This window comes from Cyanistes caeruleus, chromosome 13 (genome assembly GCF_971803275.1).
Source record: "Cyanistes caeruleus chromosome 13, bCyaCae1.hap1.1, whole genome shotgun sequence".
Lineage (NCBI taxonomy): Eukaryota > Metazoa > Chordata > Aves > Passeriformes > Paridae > Cyanistes > Cyanistes caeruleus.
Window position 1 is genome coordinate 14,589,572 of NC_141713.1, and position 25,586 is coordinate 14,615,157.

At 39.1% G+C, this 25,586-nt stretch overlaps 1 protein-coding gene across 1 annotated transcript in view; it reads right to left on the reverse strand.

Moving 5' to 3' along the window:
* Window positions 1-13,777, reverse strand: part of THSD4 (thrombospondin type 1 domain containing 4) — a 248,947-nt gene extending 235,170 nt beyond the window's left edge. Inside the window, exon 1 of the mRNA XM_023934118.2 lies at window positions 13,555-13,777. The gene's annotated coding sequence lies outside the window, so the exon portion shown is untranslated. The remainder of the gene's footprint in view (window positions 1-13,554) is intronic.
* Window positions 13,778-25,586: the final 11,809 nt, after the last annotated feature.

A 25,586-nucleotide genomic window follows, 5' to 3' on the forward strand; every position in this document is an offset into this window, starting at 1 on the left:
GCCCCGCGCAGCCCGAGCCCGCCCGGCCTCCCTCCTTCCCCCGGCGGGCCGGCGCTCCGGCGGCGATGGCCAGCGAGGGGACGCCGCACCGTCCAGCGCCGCCCGTGCCCGGACGTGGTGGGGGGGTAAGGCGGCGTACGGAGGGCAGTACGAGGGACCCCGAGGATCCCCCGCTGCCCGGGAGCGCAGGTGCCCACCCGTGTCCAGCTGCGCGCGGTGGGAGCGGCGTTCGGAGGCTGTCGGGGAGCGCAGCGCTGCCCCGGGCCGGCCGCGCACCCTCCGCTGCAGGAGCGGCCGGGCAGGTGCCGCTGCCGCGGTTCTGCGCGGCCAGAGCAGGGAACGGGAACGCCGCTCTCAGTTCTTCCAGCCCCTCGCTCTTTGAGACGAGGGCACTAAGGCACCCCATACTGCTGTCCTCTGACACTACAAGAACGCGAAAGACAACTGTCTTCTCTCTACTCACTGGCTGGGAGAAAGACCATCTGCTTCCAGAAGAAATACTGACAACTAGAAAGTAATATGTGATCCTGACAGTGTTTGCTTAAACGTCTGAGATCTGAAACCGAGCCAGTAACAGTGATACACTGGCACTGAGAAAACCACCAATGAGCAACTATGAGGAGAATCTTCTCTTGGTAACTTTTGAGTTAGCATCTGAGGAAAAAGCCTGGAATTCTGTCTCTGTTCCTGCTTTATATTAACTGTACTGGATCTAAGATCCCTAAGGGCATTTTCACTGAAAAGAGCAATAAAGTGTCCAGCATGAGCTCTAAACCTTAGAACCAGATAGTCACTGGCAACAGTTCATTGCAACATTCAGTTTTATGCTTTAAAAAAACCCACAAAATTATTATTATTATTATGCTGGAGCTGGCCTAGCCAGGTGAATGTATTTATTTTAAAGAACAACAAAACAGGTTGTTTTTTTCCTGCCAACGTTTTGGGCTTCATTACACTTGAACCCAGAGAAAAAGAGTAAAAGATGATGTGTTGACTGTGCTATTCATTGTACAAAAACAACCTTCTCCATTCCGAAGTTCATGTATAGATATAGGCTCTAAGGAAAAGATCTGCTGCAGAAAGCCTACTTTTTCCTATGTGTTTACCAGGTAATTACCACAGCACAGCATTTCCAAGCAGTTTCAGATGCCTTGTAGGCACCATGGCAGATCTTGGTTGTAAAAAGACAGCTGTACACAGCTGTATGGTAACGATATCTCACTTGCAAAGAAAAGCTGCATTATAACACTAAGAGAAGGGTAGCTATGCTACCTCCAAGAGGTCTCATTTGTAGGAAGAAAATGGGTTTGGAAACAACAGATTTAATTTAGAAGGAATTCTGCCAATCCCTCCTGAGTTATGAGGTAGTTTGTTATCAAGTAGAACTTTACCTGTGCTTCAGAACCTAGACTGAAGCCTGCTTGGCAGTGGTAGACAATCTCTCAGGAGGCAAATGCCGTGCTGCTCTATGATCTAATGAAGTACATAAATAAGTGACTAATTGCTAAGCCAGGTAGCGTGTGAGCAAGACTAGCTCTGGCACGTTACAGTATTTCAGTTCTAATCTGCTCAGAGTACACTTTCTACTTCACCTACTCTGCCAATTGCATGCCTACTGTTTGCTTCAGGGAGAGGCACAACTGCAGCCAGATGGACTAGAGACAGGAGTTCTTTTCAAGAGTAAAGACCTAAGTACTAAGGTATTAATTAATTAGTTACTGTACTTAGTTTACATGATGGAAATGCTCTGCTTGAGACAGTTCCTAACTCCTGATACTGGGGAAAGATTACTTAACCCATGCTAGTCTGAAAATTAGCTACCAAATTTTATCAGCCCTCAGGGGAGGAAGACTTGCTCTAAATTAAGGGCAGCTGAAGAGCATTAGCCTCCACTCTGGAGGTGCCAAAGGCTGTTCAGCTCAGCACAACCAGCATCCATAAGAATACGTTAAAGCAGAGACCAGGAGGAGGCCTTTTGAAAAGCCAAGGAACATATACTTACCACTGTTTTCCCTCCCTGTCTATTTTGTTGACTTTAATTTCCCTAACTTCCCTCTTGCTGTTAGAGTTTTGGAGTGATTGCTCCCTCCCAAGAGCTAATGCAGAGTCCTGACTGTCATCCCTGCGTCTCCTCCTCCCCTTGCTGCTGCTGAACTGCTCAGAACAGCATGCATCGTGTTCTCCCAGCAGCGCAGGAGGAAGTTGTCCTGCTGTTGAGGGGGTGAGGAGCAATCCTTCCCACACCTTATCTGTGCAGCAGAGCAGCTGACACTCAATTTGTTCTGAACAACTGCAGAGTTATAGGTCCTCTCATTGTATCGCAATGTTATCTGATGTCTTTCATGGTCTCACTTAAAAAACATGGCTATCTGATGAAAACCACCCAATATACTCAGGCTATTGGCTGGTTGGTTTTTTTTTTAAGAAATGGACATCAAGGGGAATGTGAAATGGCATCAGTCTTTTACATAGAGAGCAAAACATAAATGCTTGAAAGAAAGCAGCATTCACTAGGACGTTAAATGTAACTGCAGTAACTCATAAAGGAAATGTTTGTTTAAACATTTAGTTTGCTAGCAAAAGATGCTGCAGAAAATAATGCTTTTGAGGGAAGTATGAACTCATCAACCAAAGAAAGATCTGAGTGTAGGACAGGAATCATAGAATCATGAAGGTTGAATACCATGAAAATACTGCTAAGATCATCAGCTCCCAGCTGTAAACCCACCACTGCCAAGCCCAACACTGAACCATCCATCAGAGTGCCACATCTACATGTAACCACATTAATTAACCCACTTGATCATCTCTTCAGCATGTGGTGATTCAGTCATACCTTGTCTCCTCGAGTGGGGGCAGGGATAGCCACCAGCACCTCTCACCCATCAAAGATTCCCCTTTGAGATGCAAGGGGTACTGGGGTATTTTTACTTTCAAAGCTGAAAGACTTCCCTGCTCATGAGCCAGTTCTTTGGCCAGCTGCCTCAGTGAAAGAGGAGGAATCTATTTCAATTAGTTTCATTAAAATTCTTTGTGTTACAGCAGCTTGGGAACAAGACATTAGTGCTACTTCAAAAATTCAGACAAGGGTACAGCATAAAATGATAAGACTGGCAATAGACAACAGGGTAGAAAAGTGCTGTAGGACTAAACTGCTTCTTGCTGGTCACAAAGACTCATTTCACACTAACAGTGGGAATAAAAGTGTGTGAAAATCCCCATTGGAATAAGGAAAGAGAGAATCTGAGAAAGAAGATTAGATTGTGGTAGAGTAGGAAGCTAGAGTTTCCCTCCTTTGAATTGTTTCAGCCACTTATTATTTGTTTCAATACTTCTCTGTGAGCCACTAATTGTCGCAGTGGGATCTTTCTGCTTCATTTCCTTCTCTTTGTGAGAGCAGGCGTCAACACTGCAAAGAGTTAGAAATCTGCAGCCTAGTATACAGAAGACAATGTCCAATTTGCAACATGTCCAGCATAGGTCAGTGGCACGGTTAAGCCTTGGAAAGTGCCTTTTACACGAGCATTAAAGATCTTTGGGGAAAAAATATCGCTATTACAAAACCCAAAAACAAACAGAAAAAAAGACAGTAGATCTACAAGTTTTCTCTTCACCCCTTGATCTGTTACTCTTTAAGCAGGAGTACTTAGTAGAAAGAGCACATGTAACCAAAGGAAAATAATAGTAGCTAACTCAGTTGTAGCTCAGGTATCTTGAGCAGCAGCAGTGTTTTGTAGTTTACATTCAAACTGTGTTCAGAAAAGCCTGGTCTATGTCCTCATCCATGCCTTTCCCCAGTGCTAGATCTACAGTTCCTGTCAGATCCTCGCCTAAGAACAGCAGAGATGTTTTAAAGTTCTTGAATTAATAAGTCACATTACAGAAATGGGAGAACATGCCTGTTTTAAACTTATTGTACTTTGCATGTGAGGGCAAGTTCCAGGAATGGCAGTTCCCTGGGACATGTAGCTGCTCTGGTCTCTGGTACCACTGCCTCCTTCTTAAGGAAAACTTCACAGCAGCACAGCAGGACAAGTTGACTTGCTAGCCAAACAAAGGAAGGACTTGCCCCTCCCTCCCCCCTACCAAGTATTTCTCTTTGGTCACACTGAAGGACTCCTCCGTGTTCTGGGCAGGCACCAGCCAGGCCAGGTACAACTACACAGACCACGTCCTTTGCTCTGCACTTGCCTTTACGTGCACAAACCCTTTACTTTCTTCCATTAGTTTCGCTAATCACCACCTTCAGTCCTTTAGAGCTAGTATTATGAAACATATGTCAAATAACCTGTCTACACATGTTTCCTGCTTAAGCCTTCCTTTTAAAACACATTCACAGCAGAAAACATGAGTGAAAGAGAGGCAGACTACACAGATTTAGGTGAAGCAAAAATAGACGTTTAGGAAAACATGAGGGTCGTTCAACTGAATGACCTTTTAACTTGTGTTTCTTATCTTTACTATCTAATAGCAAGACTGGAGACCTACAGCACACACATCATGTGCTGTTTTACATTTATTTTCCTTTGGTGTTTCTCAGCTGCATAATTTAAACCTTCTTTCTTTTACTATATCTGTAACTACAACACATTCTAATATTTACAAATGGAGAGTGACTTGGCACAATATTGGGTGCAGTCTGTCTGCCATCAGAAAGGCATTCTTCAAATGGACCTGCCCACTACAAGAGCTGGGAGATCTGAACTGTTTGTTTAAAACCTAACTTCCTCTGAAAATAGCCATGCACAGCTGTAGGTCTACTGAAAACTGTTAAACAACTGGAGATTTAGACCAAAACATTGGTTAGAACCCTTTTAGGAAACATCTAGATAAGCCATGATAAGCAGGAGCAAAGGGTGCCCAAGGTGTTTAGAAACAAGCAGCCAGAAAACAAGCCACTGTGCTAGGCAGCAAGCCTTAATCCTGCACGGAAAAGAAGTAGGAATCTAGCTCTTGGGACTTAAAAATAATCATGGATTTCAGCATTTTTCACAGGTTAGAAGTGCAGATGCTCAGTCACCAACAAACTTTGCCTAAGGTATCTTTATTTCCTCTGGATGCCAAGGAATAATTACAAAAACCCATGATTAACACTGAGAACATCCTAGCTGACTGAGCACTCTAGCTGAAAAGCACCTATGAGACAAGGAAGGGGATATGCTGAAGAGTTGCTACAAACACCCAATTCCCTCAAGATGCTCCTACATCAGGGATTTATTGATAGGAAAGAATTAGTGCCAGTTATTGGCAGTGCAAACACATACTGCTGCCTGCTGCCATGGGCAGATGTGGCCAGAAGCTTCCAGTAAGAAGCTCTAAGCCAGGACAATCACATCCATTCAGCACCACAAAGATGTGGGGGAAGAACCCACACGCTGGCCCTCCTTGCTCCACACTTCCTCTCTCACCACAGATCTGTGCATTTCTCCCCATGCTGGAGCTCTGCAAGTGAGCCTTCTAAGCAGTGTGAGAATAACAGGATGATACTGAGGAAACTGTTCTTGAGCATGAGCTTTGACCCTTCCAGGCAGTGAATATGAACCACATGGGCTGGACAAGTCCCTGGCACATTAGCTGCCTTTGTGAAGTTATTTGCTGATTCAGAGGTGTGAAACTCTAAAAAACACTGTGGAAGCAATGGCACTGCTTGTGGTACTGAAACAGCATGGATTCCTCCTAGGCTGTTCTGACTTCATAAATATTGACTTTGGATAAACCTTCTAACAATATTCTGGTTGAGTTTTTTTTATTTTTTTTCCTTTTTCCTCCCAAGTGGGTGCCCAGAGCTAATTTACTTCAGGCAACATAAATGACACAAGAATAAGGCCTTTGAATAGTGATGCAATTGCTTGGTCATGAAATGAAAAAAGTCTGGATTTTGATTGATAGCTGGAATTCATGCTGTTTGTTTGATTTACTCTGAATTCTTTGTCACCTCAGTGCTATTCCTGCCAACACAAGTCAGAACACTACTGATTATGGGCTGAAATACTGTTTTAAAATTTTTTTTGATTTTAGACTTAACAGTTTTCCTTCCCCTTCCATAGGAGCAATGTAAATTTAGCCATGATTTTTTTTTTTCTTCAAGAAATCTCTCCTACAACTGGCCTCATGCTATGCCTCTTTCTTTTCTCATCTGCAGCAGTATGAAAATTAAAACAGCATCATTTATTTCCATGGAATTATTCCTGTGCAGTACATTAGAAGTAGGGCTAATATACTTTAGGAAAGCACTATTATTTTTCTCTCTGTGGCATGATTGCAATTGCTTTAGTACATTGCTATACCAGTTGGCAGTCACAACTGTCACCAAATGAGCACCAGCACACATTTCTCCCAGTGTTATGCACAGGAAAGCACTGATCCAGTACAAAAGTGTCAGGATGCTACTGTGAAGTACATGGAAGAAGTGATTGTTTCCTTGCTTTGGAGACAAAATCAGATGTCTTCCACCAGAAAACTTCAGTGTTAAATGTTCCTATGTGATAGTTTGAACTAGGCCCAAGTTTATGTCTTTTATTCTCAACAGAACAGGTTGGGAGAAGAACCAAGAAAATAATGAGGGTAGACTGTAACTATATCTGAGAAGACAGGAGCTTAAATATGATTTAGGCACTTTGATATACTTTCCCTTGCCAGTGGCAGGTAGAGCTTGGTAGACTCCAGCAATATTTCCAGGAATGCAAGTCATGTATTAATATCTAAGTTTTACTCATTATTTCTTGTCTCTTTACTCCAGTATGCACCATTGCCCCTATATCAGACACACATGCACAGACTGAACTCACAGCTCTAGCTTGGAATAGAGGTTGTTTCCAGACAGTTTTTAACATTACCTTTTTTCTTGATTTACTGATTTTTGGCTGAACTTAAAATTACCTGAAAACCATTGCCCCTGAGAAAATCTTTACTCAAGTACTTGCTGAAAGTGTAACCTGAAGAACAACATGCAGAGATCCAGACTCTGTGCTATGGCTCTGATCAGACACTTGAAAGCAAATCATTGGCAGGAACACTCCTATCAGCTTCTTGTCATGCTGTCTGCTGGCAACTTGATGTTAATAGCTTAACATTTGTATCAGCAACTCAATCAGGATATTAATTTGAAGCAGAAGAGAGTTGTTTACCAAAAATAAATAAAAGGCCTATGGATTATCTAAGTACTGAGTTATGAGGTTTGCCTTTTTGTACAATGAACATGCCTAGATGCTTTTCCCCTGATTCATGGAAACAGCTGGACCACAGGCAACCTGTGTGCTGACCTGCAGGCAAATCTTGTGTCAAAACATTGGTCTATACTGAAAACACTTACAATGCATGAGGAACAGCATGAAAAAAAACATTGTGTGGCCCCCTCTGTACCCCCTGAAAATTATTAGATCTGCATCATAGCTTTCACTGGAGGGTGAGAGCAAAGATTTCCATTCTGCACTGAGAAGAATAAAAGTGCATAAAAGAACATTGCATACTGACTGAATTACTAGGTTATTAAAGAGAGAAAAAGACAGAGCAGTGAAAAATGGACATGTTCCATTTCCATTTCTGAAAAGAAAGGCTTTGTAGGACGAGGCATATGCATGCAGCATTCAGGTGGAGTATGCACAAAGTAGCCTTTTACATAAATGGTCATGGCCAAGACCATCCAGCTGCTCTGTAACACACTTTGTACACCATGAAAAGACATCCTTACAGCCAAATACCTATGAGCACAATGTGAGCAAGATTTCACCCTGTCTTCAGTAGATACAAGGAGTCATTCTGGAGCAAGAAACATATTTTATACAACTCAAGAACAATTCCCCCATCTAATAAGCCTAGCCTAAGGTTTGTTTTTGTAAAATTTACCAGGAGAGTAACTGCTAGAAAAAGCCCTAACAGATTTGAATATATGCTAGATATTCTCACTATACATTCAGTAATACAGTAATGCATAATCTAACAATTACAAGAAGCACAATTTCTAACTGCCTAATATTCAACAGTTTAATTTGGTCTGATTAACCACAACTGCTAAAGACTTACAGTACAAAACACACTCTTATTTCAGTTTGGGCTCTTAAAAAGTGTTAGGAGGTAGTAAAATTTTTAAATCCTGTCCTTTTCCCCACTCTTTATTTATCCATACGTACAGTTATAAAATAGATTGTCAGTATAGTCTTCCTGCCTTTCTCCAAACACCTGACACAAATACCAGGTATTTCATAGCAGGAAGAGTCTTCTCCCTGGGATGGTCCAGCATTGAGCATTGTTGAACTGCATTAAGAGTCTTGGATGGCACAGCCCATCCAATCCATCCTTCTTGTGTTTCTCTCCAAGACTGTGCAGAGCCAGCTCTCTCCAGGTTGCTCCCTGGCCAGGCTTAGCACAAGGATGAGCTGTCAGCAGGAAACCTGGCCCAGGCAGAGCTGGAATATCCACGGCCAAAAGCTAAACCCAAATGATAATCCCTCCCACCAAGCACTTGTGCTGTAGCTCCTCAGCTGCCTGTTCTCTGCCTACCCTCTGAAGTAACACACTCTGGCCTCTCAAAAAAGTTGTTGATTCCAAAACCTGAATCAAATTTAACTTATTTGTTATAGCGAAATAAAGGGAGGAACAAAGTGGGTATAGAGAAGAGGGAAGATACCCAATTTAAAAATTAACATGAGGATAGTAGAGTAAACTAGTCTTCATATGTTGCCTTTCTTTGTGCATGATGTAAGCAGAGCTCAATTCACTTCAAGCAGATGGTCCACAGACTCCAAGCACTTAAAATAAGGGAGAAGCACAGGCAAGCACAAAAGGATGAAGAGGACCAGGGTGTTTGAAACATCCCAGTGTAGACTTACTCTAATGCACATACATATTGCATAGCAAGACACCCAAACGCTGCTTCACTGATCCCCTTCCCATAAAACATAATCTATGTAATAGCAGCATCTGTCCAGCAAGACAATTTGACATGTAATGGTGTACTATAGACACACACACACACAGAGCCTCAGATTGAGTGGTTTATCACATTCTATAAAGAAGTAGAAGTGCTGTCATGAAAAGCACTTTTCTCATGTTAGAAAAGCAACCTAGAGACATTTAAAAAGTGAATGCAATACTCCTCACCATCTAAATAGCTCCAATTCCCACATGCTTTGAAGTAGGCACTGCTAATTTTTTTTCATGAAAAATATTCCTTTGTGCCTTTCAGCTGCCCAGAGAAAAAGTGTTGAACAGATGTGTTTACAGGCACAAAAGAACAAAGACATAACCTTATAGCTCTAGCAATTTTTCTATCTGCAGTGTTTCTGGATATTCACTTTACAATTCCTGTAGTTTATTGCAGTTCTGTGGGGATAATTAAAATCCTTCTACAAAATCAGATAAACAAGAGCAATGGGGGAGGGAAAGTGTGTATTTTATGTACTGTCTATTCATCTCTAATGAAGCCTGCCCCATGTGTACAATGAAACATCTGGGGAAAGCCTGCACTTCAACCAGAGTAATCACTACTCACATTCCAGCTTGTGTAGCTGGTTCTTTTCTTGAATTTTGTATGTATATATCCATGCACACATACATGGTTTCAACACATGTTTCACAAATGAAAGAAAAAGTGAGAATTTGCATGGCCTTTTATTAATGTAAAAGCCCAAAACACCTTCAGGCCTTAATTTATAAACAGATAATATCTTAGAAACTTCTACTCTGAGATTTTATGGGAATGAAGAAGTAGCCTTTTTATGTCATATGTAGCAGTCACATATTGATGTGAGATGTGATCTCATGATATGAGAGCAATCAATATAATCAAATAAATCTATCAAGATAACATTTACCCTCTATGTACATATAGGATCTTTCAATATGTGAGATGATCTGAGCTGGAATTAAATCAATGGTGAAACACCATGTGGATTTCAAGCAGCTGGTCAGAACCTTACACTGCAATCAAGAAACAGTTTATATTCAACTCTTGAGTAGTCATTTTATGCAGAAAGATGCAGCTCCTATTCTCCAGGGCTCAAAAGAGCATGGCTTGTTTCCCAGTTCTGGTATCTCCACCTGTCAAGTCATTCATTGTGGTAAGTAAATGTTTCTCCTTCTGATGGAATCTGGAATTTTACTCTTCTCAGATTAGGTCTGAATGAAATTTATTTAGTCAAACCAACAGCCTTGCCTCAAGGACCTTGAGAGCTATGAGATAATGTTTTATGCCAATGTTGCCACTGAGTTAAGGGAATTATACCAATAGGGAAGGCACGTATACTTTTGTCCGAAAACAAAGAATCTGCTCAGTTCTCCATACACCTTTAAAAGACTAATGCAGAGAGCTATAATGAATGCTGCTTGTTCTGGTCTTATCTGTTAAGTCTGAGCTGCATCCATGGAACATCACTATGCTGCGGTTAACACAGAACAGTAAAACTTCTTTACTGAAATTGCATTGGTGGGCATACCAGCTGTGCAGGTTAAAAAGCACGCAGTGTTTAAAGGAACAGGAAAAACTACAGTCACATAAAAGTAACTCTTTGCATAAGAGATTATTAGAGACTTCTACCTGAAGTCAAAATAGATTGTTCATGTCATGCAAATTTTGAAGGCTACTTTTGGTAAATCATTCTGTGATAAGATGCTGCAGTTCCCTTGATGCAACAGGATATTACAACAACCAATATGAGTTGTCTCTGCTTAATGCCTGAGCAACAGTTCTCCAGGCCAGTATCTCACATAATACACAGTGGTTTTGGTGTTTACACAGCTACCAGGCAGGTTGAAGCAAAATAGATCTTTTCCTATGGGCTATCAAAATTATTAAAGGTCATTTGTCATTACTTTCCTTATTTTTATGTAGTTTACTTCCAGTATTTCTTTAGCAATCACTTCATTTATAGCAGCATTTTGCAGCTCAGATCCAGAGACAACCAACTCCCTAAATTCCATCTTGCACACTGAAGCATTTGGACATCTTGACTACCTTATGTCATGTTTGCCCTGGATTCAATATACATCTTTAAAAAAACAATATCGTTCCATTTATTTTTCATCAGTGGCCTTCCTCTTGAAAGTTTAGTTTAATTTTCTCTTTGAATTAGGGACATAATTTCAGCTCTGAGGAAATTAGAAAGAAACCACCTCTCTCTATGTTATACAGACACTGTAAAGTCAGTCAATCTAAGCAGAGTTTTTCAGCACAAGTACTGAGAGCCAAATCATAACCTCCACTTGAAGGTGTGGACTAGATGAAAGAAATAGAAAATGCATTACAATGTCCAGAAATCTGTCAGAGGCTGAGAGAGATCTCAAATCTTAACTAGCACAATGCTCTGCTTCCCATGCTCCGAGGGTACTGTGTGTTTGGGGATTCCAGGTTGTACTGGATGTTGTTGGCTGGAGAGGCAGTGAAGCCAGAGCTGAGGGTTCTGACACATCCTCGAGATGATCTGCAGAAGAAACTCTGAGTCAACTACAGCGGCTGTTTTTCTACCTGCACAAACTCACACTTGCCCAGAATGTGCAATGAAGAATATGAAGCTGTTCAGCCAGGGCATATGAGACAATCCTCTGCATACTTGGAGATCTAGAGAATTTCCTGACAGATTATGAAATAATTAGTTGGCCAGAGATACATTTCTGGGCCCATTCAGTAGGAAGACAAATTTTATTCCCTTACAATCTCTGACTGGAGCTGGACAGAAAAGCTGGGGCTTTTACTCCCTAGGGAAAAGTTGATAGACTTGAGATAATGGATTTTCCAAAGAAAAGTGAAAAATTGTAAGTTCCTGTTTGTTTGGTTTTTTTCTATACTTTCCTCTTTTTCTCACTTTTGTCCTACTATTTCCTCTAAAAAGAAAGGAGCTGGGGGGAAAGGAGGTCGGGGAAGGAAGAGAGAATGAAAGTGATTCCCTCTTTCACTAGTTTTCATACATTTAATACAATCCGTTTAAAAGAAGATAGTGATTATTAAGAAAATATATAAGTGCAAAGCCAGCCTTTTTCTAGTTGCTAAGATAACCCAAAAGTAACCCAGAGCAGTATCAAGATTCAAGCCGTAAAGTACAATTCATCAAAGTAATGAAATGCAAATAATCAGAGTTTTTAGAATTCCAAGATTACTGTTGGCACAAGGTAAAACCAATCTCTAAAAGAACTCCTTCAGCAGCAGGCAGAAAAAAACTTACCATAAACTTTTGATAACCCAAAAAATAATGAGGCCTTTTGAACTTTTCTGACATCAGTTAAAAATTTCTGAGGGAAAAAAGAAAAAGAAAGAAAAAAACAAAACTAAACAAAATCTAAATCACATGATTCAGATACATTTCTCCTTGATAGTGAGAGTAGAGTGATGTACTATGTATAAAGTAGTTTTGTGCTCTTCATTTGCCAAGAAAACTATGGTCTCCTCACTTGTTCCACTGTGAAGATACAGGATAGCCCAGTGAAGATCATCTGTGGAGCCTTGCACAGGCCAGAGAAAGATTAATGGTCATGCACAGAAATCTTCCTGAGACATTGCTTAGCTGAGGAGAAAAAAAATACAACATGGAACTCAACCTGCTCAACAGACCCTGCAGCAGCACATATGTTCTCTATGTAACCTGGAATAGCTTACAAAATACACACTCTTGACAAATTTACTCACCTATACTTTATCAGACAAGATTTGGAATAGGTATTATTTAGAAGCTATGTCATTTCCCAAGGACAGCTTTTCACCCAAGATCGGATGCTATCTAAAAGTAGATCTGATGCTATCTAAAAGCTTCTGCCAGCTCAGATTGAACAACCACTACTCTGCTTGAAATAGAAAAAAATAAAATACAATAGAAGATCCTAGTTGAAAGCTTTCCAGGGTACTAACATCATCTGTCAGCTCTTCTTTAGTAGACCCCATTATTTACTCCTGTGATGCTTTTTCCTTTTTCACAACCTAATCTCTTGCATAAGGGGAAATGCTCAAAGAAAAATAAAATAGACACATACATACACACATATATACACAGACAAAAAGCCTATTCCTAATCTTGATGTTGCTGCAACCCTTGTTGTTTTGGAAACAGGAGTCCAGACGTATTTTAATCATGAAAAGCTGATTAGATAAATTTGGCCTGATTTGCTGTTTATAGGATAAATTGTTCTAACAATTTCACCTCCTATGGCATATGGCCAGTACTGGCCCAGAGTGGATGTGAGTATCACCTCTAGTTTGCTCACGCTCCTTCCTCAGTATTTATCCCAACAGTCATTCCTTCACTCTCCCTGCTCTTCCAGGACTGTGGATACTCACTGTCAAAGGATCATAATGTAAACCTTTGTAAAGGTTTCAACATGTAAACCTTTGAGGGTTTAATTTTTGTTCTTTTACAGCATTGTTGTTGATCTTTGCTTAGTTTCAAAAAAAAAAAAAAAAGAAAAAGCAATTCACTGCTGTTGTCAGTCCATACATTTAAGCAGGTTTGTTTCTAACTCCCACATGTCTAGATGCCAGTGTATTGCTTTAGGAGTCAATAACATGCTCATTCACCCCTAAGGAAAGGTTACAGAAATATTCAGCAATCAAGGGGAAATAGCATCACTTACCCCTTCCTCACAACTGCTAGGCTAGAGATGTGGAACTTGTTGTCAGGTCACACTGTTTTAATAAGGCTTTCAAAACCAAACCTCTGCTCAGCACTGGCCAAATAAGCATCTGACCCATTGCTCCAGTACTCTGACTTGTTATCAAAGTTATGATGTGTGAAGATAAAGCTGATCAAAAATTAGCATGGACTTTATATTCAAGCCAGAAGTTATTTCTCAAGCCCTGTAGTGAAAAAAGAAAAGCTAAATGAAGGTTTTTATATAATAAACTATATAATATATATTATATAATAAACTATATTTTGAAATATGGCTTGAAAAATTTGATACATATTTTGAAATATCCCTAAATATAAATACACTACAGGAGCTTAAGTCAGCCCCTCAGTACCATTGTAAATTGAGCAGCACTATGCCCTATTCAGAAATGCAATAAAAGCCACTGACAGAAAACACTGATGGAGATGGACCATTCCTCTGTCCACCTGAATTGTTCCTATACTACATATTGGTAGTACATTTTAACTTTCAAATCTCAAGAAGCAACAGTTTAATTTTGCTGGTAAAACTACCCTAAGTGTTAGGCTGACTAACTCTTTTCCTTGTCTTCAACAGATATTAAATTCACTTCCAAATTATCCCCTTTCCTGGAACTGGCCAGGATGTCATTAATCTAAGAAGAGAATTTTGTCACAGCTGGAGTTAGTAAGCATCAGCTATGGACAGCAAAAAGAAGTAATTCCTAAAAGCTCATGTACAGACATTCCAGCACCTAAATGCAGACTAAACTATTTCTATACTGTCCTTTAAATCTCACTGTATTTCTTATATTTCATCAAAAATACTTATAATTTTCTTAATATCTTGATTTGTAGGAGTACTTGTGTCTCTAATGTCTTTGTTTGTGTCTATGTTATTAGGTTGCCCAATAATTCTGCTTCGAAAAATAACCAGACCTACAGACACTATGAATCCTGAAATCACAGAACCATAGAAAATTCTCATGCCAGGGACTCTCGGGACTTCTGTCCCACAGCAGGATCAGACCTACCTGGCAATTACCTGTTAGAGTTGTACTTAAAAGCCCAAGTGACAGAGATATTACACACTTCCAAAGAAATAGGACATTATCCCTAACTAAGCATTAAGCAAAGCTAAATAGAATCTACTTATTGTAGATTCAAGTTCTTTATATATTTTCATATAAAAAACTTGAAACCACACACATTATTCTTCTACTTTGCAGTAGTTTTCTAGCTATTAAGGAGGGAAATTTTGTTCTCTCAGAGAATTTAGCTTTTTGGAAGAGCACTGTCACTACTTGGAAGATGAAAGGAACATATTTAGACCTTCTGGGAGCTCCAAAATACTGGTTTCTTTCCTAGAGTATTTGACACAGCTGTTTCTACAGCAAGCATTGTGTAGTGACCAAGTACAAATGACTTAATTCATCTTGACCATGCCAGAATTTCAGAAGTGAATCACTGACCCTTTTCCTTCTATGCAATTTAGAAATGAATATCCTCTAGTTCGTTCTTTGGGGTTATTTGTGTACTGATCCTTCGGCACAAGTCAGAAAAGCATATTGTATGACAGCACTACAGGGTTCTGAGGAGCAGCTGCAAAACCTACATGCTGCAATTATATTATTATTATATTAATATATTATATATATGTATTTATAATATTATATTAATTATATATATATTATTCTTTCATTTAACTCCTACCCTTTTTCATCCTGGTCAATATAAAGATCAGGACAGAGAAATCATGGCTGTCAGAGAACTTTGTGCTGGCCATCAGAGCATAGAAAAGAACTGTTTGTGGACAGCATAAGTACAACAATGTATTTGTACACCCTGCAGTTGAAATTACATGTACATGATTGAATCCCTCTAATTTTCCTATGTCATGATTTATGATACATGTCATTCTAAGAATGTTAATGATTTCAAGCCTTTCAAGAACCTAAACAACAAAGAATCATTACCCTGACTGTTTGTAATTCAATCCAACAGATGACAACTTCCTGACAATAAAATGCTCTCTCTGTAGCTATGAGTATGTACAGCAAACAGGGAGAAAAACTGTTCTCAAACCCCGTCCAGTGTTGAAACAAGCCAAAGTCACGGACAATACTCTGTAAGATCCAGAAACCACAGTCACTGGCTTCTATTCCACCCTAGCAAGAATAAACATGTGGTGTTCTCACAGAAGAAATACAAGAATTAAAATGCAACTGCATATCAAGAAATTGCAACAAAACACCCACATTGATCAGTAAAGACAGCAATAGGAATAAACAAAGCAAGGGAATCAAATTCAGTTGCCCTGAAATTAGTGACAGTTACTCAACTGCAGAGTCAGATTGCAATCCTTATTTATAATCTTTTAAAAACTGAGCCTCTATAACTCGCTCCCCTAAAATACTGTGAAGCTTTAGTGTGTTAATAAGATGAATAGTGACCTGGAGTTTGAAAGAATAATTACTTTGTGGTGTTTAAAGGAAAAATGTTTAAAGGAAGATACCTGCTTTTTAAAGACAAATATTTTGATATTATGGTCTTTTGGTAAGAAGTGGCAGTATATTGAATGGACTAGGAAATACCCCTAAATAAATGTTTCATATGTGCACTAAATTTAGGGAGTTTGATCAGGAGTACTATTTGTATATAACATTAATAGAAATACCATCACATTGTAATTCAAATGGGATTTTGAAATACAGGAATTGCTATTGTAAATCAGGCTATTGTTCCAGCCAGATCTGCCATAATTTTTCCTCCTACTGTGACTAATGATACTGCTTTGGAGAGGAGCACAAGAATACAGTATTCTTTTGGCTTCACTGACATCTGACAGTGACAAGTTTTACTGTTCATTGCTTTATTGCTCTGGCACAAAAAAAAAAAAAAAAAAAGAAGAAAAGCCATTCTAAAAGCAATGCTTTCCAATCTACAAGAATGTTGTTGCCAGTGTGTTATAAGAAAGGTGAAAAGAAACACAGGTGGGCTATTTCAGACACCAGTCCAAACACACCAGTCAGGCCTTTTCTCCTCAACAGTCACACTCCTATTTTCCACTTACATGTGTCTTTCTGGGACTTGAGGTCACTCTGGTCCCTTTTCATTTCCTCATAATGAATGAGTGTGGCAGCAGCAAACTTAAAACATTACAAGCTCACTGCTACTTTCTGGACCTTTCTTTAAACTCCTACACTGGTAGCTTGTTTCTCTGATTGCTGCTTAATATTGAACAAATAATTTCATTATTTTCATTGAGTCAATGATACTTCATCTTTTTCCTTTTTAACAGACAATTTACACAATTGGCTAAAATTATTCCTTACTCTGCATGTTATTGAGCATTTGACAATTGTTCCATGTGTTATCATGGTGCCTGTGACATCATTTTGTATGTGCAAGTCTTAAGCAGTTTTCTCTAGTGCTGTGCATTTCACAAAGCGTCTTGAAACTTCTATGCCATTCAACTTTCTTCCTTGAGTTTCTTCAAAATGTCAAGTTTACAAGAGCCATCTACACTAATCCTGAGATAGTCCTTTAAACACCAGTTTCAATTCACTGCCAGCTGTCTGCATCCTTTTCCCTAGAGGAAATTCATTCTGTTTCTCATACTATGCAGCATTTATGGAAAATACAATTCGCTGTGCTATGGTTTGCATTCAAATTGCATCCTTCATCACAACTTCAAAACTCAGAGGAAGTCTGAATATGACCATTTTAACAGCTCAGAAAACTACACATAGTCATCTTTTATTCACAGCACTTCAGAATGTGTAAAGGTGTCTGCAGACTCCCAGAAAGCTCTGTGAGGGCAAGCACTCCCTCTCGGCAACCGCTTCAATGCTTTGTTATTAAGCAACTGGACTTTGCATCAACACTTCTCCTGCATTACTCCTATAATTTTAGATAATTTTCTTCTCTTTATCCTTGTTTACATCAGAGAAATTACTTATTGCTGGTTCGGATGGATGTGACTGCAAGCTAAGTGCAGACTGTGCCAGATTGATGCCAGTTCCTAAAATGATTCTGAACATTTTGTCCTTGTATATGCTGGCAGCAAACCCACAATCATCTGGGATTCTGCTGCAATGCTGCTGACATTTAATATCAGCAAGAGATAATTTCCCTAGTATAAACATCTATTTTTTTCTTGCCAGATATTAAACTTGTGTCATTCATAATACTAGGAAAAGCCACTTTGCCACAGAACCCATGGGAACATTTTTGACTTGAACTCATTTTGCCTCCCACTGTTGAAAGGCTGGAAAAGAAGTCAATGAAATAGAAGGCCAAACTTCTCAATGATTTTAATCTGTGCATTTCTGTTGATGGTGTTGATAAGGCCATATGTGAGTATGGAACATATTTTAAATTCACATTTCTCCTTTCATTAATGCAATATGCTATGGTCATCTTAATTCTAAAATCATACAAAAATACCTTTGGATTAGAAGTCAAAGCCCTCTGAGTGTGCAAAACCTCTGAAAATGCACTTGGGTGTAAAAGCCAATCCATGTTCACATTCTCAACCACAGAAGTTTTCCAAGAAAAGCCCTATACTTTTAAGACTTGTGTTGTGATTCTGTAAGCAAAACTGAAATCACCACTGCAGACAATGATTCTGCAACTACAATAATTATTAATTCCATCTCACTTCTCTTAGTAGATGCTGAACAGGCTGGAAAACAGCTACTGAAATAAAAGGCTTGCTTTTTAGGTTCACAGTACTGATGTGGGGATAGTTTTAGCAGAATCAGGCAACATCATGTGAAGATAAGGTTGTAGTTTGCACCTGAAATTAATATACTGCTGTGTCCCAAAACTCCCATAGTTACACTCCTCCTCTGGTATTTTAGCTCAGCAAAAACACTGATTGGCATTTATCCAGAAATCACTGCTTTGCACCAATCTGAAACCTATCAGCAACCCTAAGTTATCAGTGGAAGGCCTGTATGCAGTAGCCAGAAAACCTGAAGCCTGTCAGGCTTTGAGCTTGATCTGGAAATTCTCTTATAAACATTTCTTTCTTCAGTACACAGCATTGTATTACGAAAAGCATGACAGATTAAAAAAAAGTAAGTAAAAAACCAAAATCAACACACAGTTAAAACATGCAAAGAAGAACAAAGGAATGTTAATTTCCTTACCCAAAAATAAATAATTAAGGTGAAATTAATGAAACTGAGTTAATGATGACTTATACACTTTCAAAATCCATTACTAATAGGTAAGTGTTATTTTGGGAAAAAACAGACAAAAAGATAATTTGTTTTAAGACAAAAAAAAAGCTTAGACTTGCTTAAACACTTTAAAACTTTGAAAGTAATTTTTTTTTAGAAGAGGACTAATGAGAGGAACTATAAGACAGGACAACACAAGTGGAAATCTAATTCTGCTCCTATTAACAACAGAAAATAACAGATCTCAGGACTTCCCCTGGTGCAACACTTGTTCAAAGCCCAGCTGACTGATGTTAGATCAGGTTGCTCAGGAACCTGCTCCCCAGGTGACAGAAAAATAACCAATATCCACTGTTCAACTGAGTCCTGGGAATGAGCTGAGTCAAGGAAGTTCTTTCCAGATTTACAATCACACATGAATGACTGCTTCCCCAGAATGGGAAAACCACCATTATCTAGATGATCCAGACTGGAAATACAACAAATTTTTTAATATATAAATATATATTATTCTAAAATTATCTTCTTCCATCAAAGTATCATCACACCCTTGGGAACTGCACTAACAGTACCAAATACTAGTATCTTTTATAAAAGATGTCCAAGTATAATTCTACCTGAGGAACAGCCTACTTTGATAAACAAGAAGATTTAAGATTTTATTAATAGAAGTGACATGTACAGTGTAAATGTTAATGAGCCCAAATATTCGGCTCTCCTCTAGTCTTGGCCAGGTAATTAGTGTGTAAACCTAGTCAAGATATTAGAATACTTAAGAGTAATTCACTGATTTTGGAATTGGAAGTTTAAATACTGTGAAACTTCAGGTGTGGAAGAACTGGCAGTGTAGAAGGAAGTACAACTGATACTGCCTCACAGCCAAGCCCCAAATATGCCATTAATAGAATTTCTGGAATGTCTCATACCAGTACCTGCAATAGTCAAGAATGTTGGTATGTTCATAAGAGTTTACTCCTGTCTTACAGTCTCCACATGTTCACTTGACAGTTATTCCTTTAAAACTGCTGGGAGACTATCAGGAATATTATAGGTATTTAAAGAACAAGTTTCACCGTTATGGATTTGGCTCTTAATCTCTAGGATACTTGAAATGGAAGAAAAAAATTCTTTACCTTCTTGTGGATCACTTTGAGGGGAACACCAGACAGAATTAAATAATTCTTTTTGTCTCTCTCCATCTTCTCTAAGGCTTGTCCAGTCCGATCCTGTCTAAGCAACAATAGAAGTAGTTGCAAGAAGACTGTTGCTATTATGAACAACTGTCACTATGCTTGAGAATAACAACAATAACCTACTATCCAGTGCCAAGAAAAATGCTCTGTAAATCTTTAGCAGTTACCTGAACTATTGCACGGCTCTAAGAACAATGTTTCATTGAAAAAAAAAATTACCACTAAAATTTTAATTACACATTAGTCTCCCACATAATTTATTTTCCATTTCCTTGATTCTTACTGAGATCAGTGCTCTGAGTAATATTTCATCCACAAGTCTGCATTTGGAGTATGCAAGCCCTTCCAAGGGAGAGTTCCAAAAGCTTTCTGATTTTTTGGTCCTACGTGCTGTGCTCACAGGCTGCCTTTAGTGCTGCTCCCAATGCCCTTGGACAGCTTCCTCCTGAACAGAACCAAGGTTCTCAGAGTACCTGCCATTGCCCAGACAGCAGATAGTGAAATCACACAGGCATGCCTGATGTTGGACAAAACATTCCAAGTGTAACAAAAAAACCCCCAACCAACATCTAGCATGATTCTTATTCTGTTTCTTACTCCCACACCCTGTAAAATATCTCAAGTTTTATAAGATAGCAGAACATATGAAAGGACATGGAAAAGACATTACCATAACAGTATTAAACAGAGCAGTGTCCATGCACATGTATTTATGCTTTTAAAGAAAAAATCTAAAAGCATACTTTGAGAGTTAAGAGGAAAACATTTCTAACTTCTTAAAAATGGATTCCTTTACACTCTACTTTTCTTCTTTCATGCCTTTCCTTTTTTTCGCTTCATTAAAGAAACTAACCAAATCAAACCAAACCGAACAAACAAAAAACCACAACCACGACCACAAAACCCCAAAGAACTCTCAGAAGGTTCCCTGAGACACAGAGTAAGCAAATAAAACAAACTTTTTCTTCAAATCCTGCAAAGTAAGAGGAAGTGAATCTTTGTTCTTTGTAAGTGACAGCAATCAGATGAGCAATTTTTGAAAGGGGGGGAATAAATAAATAGGTTTATCTGGTATAAATATTATATAGTGCTTTTCATGTCCCATGAGAGGGAAAAAGGCAACACAGTCACCCTGAAACTTTCTATTGCAGGGAAAAAGAAAACTAACAAACAGAATTTAAAATATCTGTGGAACTAGCCTCAGAATTTCAGGACTGGCTTTGCCTTTTTTTTTTTCTTCACACTTTCAATATCCAATCTTACCATCTTTGCCAAATAAAGATAAGTCTGTTAGTTTGGGGACAGGACCCTTATGAAGACTACAGGTTCTCACACATATATTCAGATAAAAACTTTAGGGTTACTGTGGTGCTACTTCACCTTTTCCTGATCACCTGGAACTGGCACAATTTCTTAATTTAGTAGTTGTCCAAACAGGACAATAAATCCTTCTCATTCATTTCTTGAAGCCTCCTGAGAAGCTATATATAAGTATTTAACAGTTCTTGAAACTTTGCTTGGAACTTTTCAGATAGAAGCTCTGGAATGAAGAATTTGGAAACGGTTGAAAATCAGTGGTAAACTCAGGGGAACCCTGCTAAGCAAATCATCCTGAAGACAAAAGCTATAGTCCTGCCTTTTCCATCCAGTTGCCAGGCTCATACAACTAGTGCACGATAACTGCAGTTTTTAGGTGTATAAACTTCAGCTTTTTTTCTGTCTGCATCAGTTACTTCATTCATATAACTTCAAATCTGGTTATGGATTTAAAAAAAAAAAAAAGAGATTTATAAATCACATTGAGGTAAAAAGAGATGGCAAATGGAATGACTTATAGTCCAAAGAAAGAACTGTAAAATGGTGGAAATCTATGCATCACAGGCCTCATACTTGCCTGAAAAAAAATTGCAGTGCTTCCAAGTGATGTGTCACAGTTGTTTGCCTATTGTGTGGTCCAATGTCCCACTGCAAAACTAGTTTTCCTCTTTCTTTCGCTAAGTTTTCTGAGTTTGTTCCAGTGTCCTAAATGGCCTATATGTCTGTTTAATAACCCTGTCTTGGGTTATAAACTCTGCAACTGCTTGGCCCTTGGTTCTAAACAAAACAAAACAAATCATTTTCTCAAGCACTGTCAGTAAATTTAAGGAAACAAACTGCTCTCCAATCCTACCAAAGAGGAGAATATTCTCTGTCTGCTGGTTTCAAATCTGAAGAGGAGCAGAATAAATGTGTATCATCCATGTTTATCATGTATATCAAAAAGTGGTTCTGGTTTGATTTTCTTTGTTGTTGTTTCTTCTTATTCTTGCAAAGACAAGCCTGAATGCAGGACTGGTTTTGAGTTTTAAGGAAGTTCTTAACATCCATTCTACAGTCAAAATTTCTTTGCTGAACATCAAACTCTGTTTTGAGTAATCAACAGGAAAGAACTTTTCCAGCATTGAAAAGTTGCATACTGTAAAAAAATGAACATTTGCAGCAAGTTATCCAGTGAGTCATTAACTTAATTAAGCTAAAGAATCAACTGCAGCACAGTTGACCCAAACAAGGGGAAGTGGATGTAATTCTTTCCTTCCCCACCTTTCACATCCACAGACTCATGCATATGTCCTGTTCAATCAGGTTCAAGTCAGTTTATTAAAGCAAAAAAGTTTGCAACTGATAGGCACCAGGGTGAAAAAACCCAATCCAACCAACCAATCCAGAATTCAGGACTCCTGGAAAAATGTCTCGTTTCAGACTTGGAAGTGTTTTAGTGCTTTTTTGTTTAATGTTAGAGTAGGAATGTGGATGAAGTATGACAGGTTTTCTACCTACAAGATAAAAATATACCTCAGAGATACTAAAAATCTAAAATCTCCACTCTTTTGTTCCTATGCTGATGAAGTTCAGTGTTGGACTTCTCCTTTCTAACACCAACAACCAGAAGCAATTCCCAAAAACCACTAGCTTGGGCCATCGACTTAACATGTCTCCCACCACACATCAAGCTCTGCTGTCTCTAGTGTGATTCTTTCTGAGGAATTAAGTATTTAATACACACAATTAGACAACTCTGATAGATATCTGAGCTAACACTCAGTAAAGGCAGTAGTTCGCACCTCCCACTATTGTTACAAGCTCTGTGCAAACATCTGTCTGCATCACCTACATCCAACTTCACATACTTGAGGTTTTCTTCGATACCAAAACAGCTAAAGTCTAATTTTCTTTAAAGAGAGACTATCAAAGCTGAGACTGAGGGGAACGTAGAAATCTCAAAGATTTATATGGAAACCTCCTGGCCCTTTTCAATTCCAGATACAGATCAAGCAAATAAGACACAGACAGAAAGGAGCTCTCTGCAGCATTGTCTGTGCTTAGATTCTTGTGAAAGCAAGACATATTTTTAGCACTTGCACTCCACTAATAATAAAAACAGAGCACTAGCAGTGTTATATTTATCAGACAATGTCCAAAAAGGCCTGGATGTTGTTGCAGAGTCAGCCAAATTTCAGCAATGCTAAAACCAGCTGCATTCTCCAGCTGCACAGTTGTAAGGACAAAGTTATGGAGTATTAAATCCAGCAACATGCTTTAAGTAACTGCATGTAATCCCACATTGAGATTGCTTCATGTTGGTCATTGATTTTAGTTGCAGCTCCAGAGGAAGAGTGCAAACAGACATCAATGCCAACGAAGTAGCATTTAAATACTTATTTAGTGTAGAAACTTCCGAAAATCTTGGACAAAACCCCTGTACCATATTGCAAGGACAACCCCTGACTTCAGGATGAAAATACAGCTTCCTTACCAGCTTGGTAAAACAAAACTAAAGATTTTTGTCTCCGTATCAAGGCTGTTGGCCAGACCACACTGAAATGCAATATGAGTAGACGTTAATGAGAATACAAAGAAATCAATCAAAAAAAAATTAGGAAAAAAAGAGGCCAGAAAAATGTATCAACCTGTTTGATCTATAGCCTAAAGCTCAAGTCCTGCCAGAGAAAATACCTTTATTTTTTAATATTTGGAAGAGGCATAATAGAGTAACAGCAATATTTTCTATAAAGTAAATGGTCTGTTTAAGAAACATTTTAGGCCAGTTTGAAGATTCTTTCCATGTTTGTCCCTGATTTTCCAAGCCACCACATCACTCACTCTTTTCAGATAGGATGCCTTTGGTTTGCACAGCTTTGGCTTAAGGTCAACAATGTAATAATCTCAGCAAATCCTGAAATAAAAGACCATCTTCTACAATCCCATGTATGAGGAAGACCCTGAGCAATGCTGGCAGATTAGGGAATGATCTCTTAGACAAAATTAAGAAATAAGTAGTCTTGTTCTGTCCTTAGACACTAATATAAGCCAGTTCACACCATAAACTCTTCCCACCAAAGAGGAATAGGTGTCTTAGCTGGATCCTTCCCTGCTACATATCTGGAAAGGGAAGAGTCAAGCACAAGTGCATGGCATTTACCAACAGAATGTTTTTTGCTTAGATCTGAAGAGCAGCAAGGAAAGACGTCTGTTGACAGCCAGCTGCTGTCACTCACAGCTTCTCAGCCACTTGCACTGCTTTTCAAATTAGGGCTGGGGGGACTCTATCCAGCTATGCCACCTTTATCTCTCCAGAAAAGGTCTGCCAACTTCTCAGCAAAAGCAGCAGATGGGAACAAGCTGCTGCCCCAACAGAACAATTGATCTAGCCTGAATTTCTCTTGGGCTTATCCACTCTAACACAGAACAGAACTATGAAAACACTTTTCAGGAAATGTATTAACCCTTTAAAAGCAGTGAGAAAATAACTGCTCCTCTAGAAAAGACAAAGATTCTGAGTGCCACAGACTTGCATGAAATTTCAGACAGTTACTGGTTTTCAGAAAAGGAGTGCTGGGAATGTCTGAGAATGTCTCTGGAGGAGAATCAGGAAAGAGAACTCACGCTGCAAGGATTATCAGCACTGCTCATAAAGAATCTGTAAAGGACCTACCTTTTCTAAACTGGGACAGGTATTCATATGATACAGCTATTTTGTGTTCTTTTATACGGCCATCACCAGGCATTCCTAAAGAAGTACCAGATCCTCAATAATGATACAAATCCCTGAGCTGACACAGGCCAGAGGCATCCTCTTTTAACACAGCCTGCAGAAAGCTGTGTTAAGCAACACACTGGGAGAGCAACCAAAGAGAACAGTTAAAGAATGTTATGAGAAAAAGACAAATGTTCACTGAGGTTGGGTGCACATATTTCTCACTCAAAATTACAGAGACCTGCCAAGCTCTACAGATTTGAAATCAAAGTTGCAATCCTGGCTCCCGCCTCACTTCTGCTTGTGTCCAGCTCTCCTTCACTCCACTGCAGCACTCTAGGCCTCCTTCCACTCCACAGCACTGTGCACCAGAGCCAGATGCTTTGACAAATTCCCTGTGTTCTAGAGGAGCCCTTCAAAAAGCTTTTTCTGAATTTCAGACTGCCATTACAATCCCTTCCTATCTCATAACCCAAACTCCTCTACTCTTGCCACCCACCCATTCTTCCTCCCTTTCCCAACAGTCTTAGAGAGGTAAAAATAGGAAGACCAAAATTGCAAATTTTGAGCTAATTTGCTCCTTATTTCCACTGCACCCACTAAAATTACCAGTTCTTTC